This window comes from Callospermophilus lateralis, chromosome 3 (assembly GCF_048772815.1).
Source record: "Callospermophilus lateralis isolate mCalLat2 chromosome 3, mCalLat2.hap1, whole genome shotgun sequence".
Lineage (NCBI taxonomy): Eukaryota > Metazoa > Chordata > Mammalia > Rodentia > Sciuridae > Callospermophilus > Callospermophilus lateralis.
In genome coordinates this window covers 174,139,119-174,141,362 of record NC_135307.1, presented here as the reverse complement: position 1 = coordinate 174,141,362, position 2,244 = coordinate 174,139,119, and positions in this window count along the sequence as shown.

Genomic DNA, 2,244 nt, shown 5'->3' with positions numbered 1-2,244 from the left:
TACTAGAGAGCACAGACAGGAGCTAATGACACTGGCACTGAACTGGGACTTTTTCTCTGGGAATGTTGGCAGGTTGGGAAAACACTGGAAAGCTAGTTCTCTCCTTCTTAGAGTACCCAGTACTTCTGGAACCATCTTGGACACCATCTGACTTGAAAACGCCCCCACACTCCAAGAGAATCAACGTCAATGGCTTGATGTGGTGCCGGTTTTATTTAGAGGCAGACTGTCTGAGGCTGAGGTCCACCCCAGGCTGCCACCCCAGGTGGGTATTGTTCCTCCACTCTGCTGAGTCACGCCCCTGGGAGGGAGGTTTCTGGGAAATGCCTTTTGTCGTCTTCCCCTCACTGTTTACTTGGCATCCTGGGCTGGTGATCAATAAAGGATTAGATGTAAAAACAAAGCAAACCTGCTTGCCAGTTAAATAGTGTCATTTCCAGGGAAAGGTCCCAACCCTGGAATAAACCAGGTTTCAAGTAAGAATCTGAATTAATTCTGACAACATAATCCAGCGTGGGATTTGCCTTCAGGCGAGGAGTTTTTTCCTGTCAACTCCACTAAGGATAGAAAGAGAGCTGGGGAGAGGAAGGAGCTTTATTTTCAAGCCAGTGAAACCTTATTATTATTGCTGTTACTATTATTATGACTAAGTGGGCTTTTTTTTTTTTTTTTTTTTTTTTTTTTTGGTGTTGGGACTTGAACTCAAGGGCACTTAGCCACTGAGCCACATGCCCAGTCCTTTTCTATATTTTCAAACAGGGTCTCGCTAAGCGCTTGGGGACTCACTGAGTTGCCGAGACTTGCCATGCTCTGGCCTCCAGAGCCACTGGGTTACGGTGTGCGCCCGCCAGGCTGCACCAAGCTTCTTTGAGGTGAACAGAAAATGGAAATGAGAGCTCCATTCTTCCTCCCTCCCTCCCTCTGCCCTCTCTCTCCTCTCCTACCCCCTAGAGCAGGACATTGTTTCCCAGCCTTCTCCATTACTGCCTTATCATAACCTATCTCTACTGGTACTTACTTATAAAAATTTTAATTGCCTTTCTTTACTTCTGTAAAGGTTTGGTCTAGTTGCATATTTCCACCCTCATGTATAGGAGAGACATTAGTGGATTCAGTTCCGGCAACTCTTAAGTCACCTCCTTAAGGTGCACTTGGTGGGACCTGGGGGGTGTGCTAGGGTTCTTCAGTACTGTCAGGTGGTTGAGGAGCTGAGATCCTCTACCCACCAATGTTGCTTCTGACCTGCCTCCTTGGAGACTACTTTAGCAGGTCTGGGATTTCATACGTCTTATTTTTCTTTCTTTTTATGGTTCTGGGAATCAAATTCAAAGCTTCATGAACACTGGGCAGAAGCTCTCTCACAGGGCTAACCTATAGCCCCACAGGATTCAGCATGTCTAACAAGTGCCCCCAAATGAGGCCACTTGTGGGTCCTATGACCACAATTTAAGAGGCCCTGAGCCATTGGCATTAAACCCACCTATAAGTGCTTGCCAAAAAAAAAAAAAAAAAAAAAAAAAAAATTGCAGATTCCTGGATACTACCCACCAGTCACTTGGATTCTTCAGGCAAGGGGTGGCTCTTGGAATTTGCCTTATCCAGCAGCACTCCAAGGAAGCTCTGGACACTGCAGTAGCACCTGTAATGTGGAAGTGAGGTCACTCTGCAAGTCAGGGAAGCTCCCTGTGGTTTGGGCCCTAAACTCTCCAGCAGCCAGGGATCCTCTACCTCCTCATCTGCCCTCAGTGTGAGCAAATCCTGCTGGCCTGCCCCTCAAAACACACAGGTCACTTTTAAAAGACTCCAGTAAACAAGCAGATTTGGGAATGGGAGAGTAATGGAACCAGACTGGTAAAATATTGATAATTATTAAAAATGTGAGTTCAGTTTATCACTCACAATGTTTGTGTATGTGAATTTTCCCACAATAAATATTTTTATTTATCTTTGTGTGGGGTACTGGGGATCAACCCCATGGGTTCCATACTACTGAGCTACACCTCCATTGATTTTTTAATTTCAAGACAGGGTCTGAGTTGCTCAAACTGGCCTAGAATTTGAGATCTTCCTGCCTCATCCTCCCAAGTCATAAGATTTTAGGTATATGCCACTATGCCCTGCACCTTAACACATATTTCAAATAAAGAAAAATCTTTATAAATAAAAATATTTTTCAAATTCCAATAGTGAGAAATTGGGAACATATTAAGGTCTCATAATAGGAAAATGGTGAACTTGGGCTGG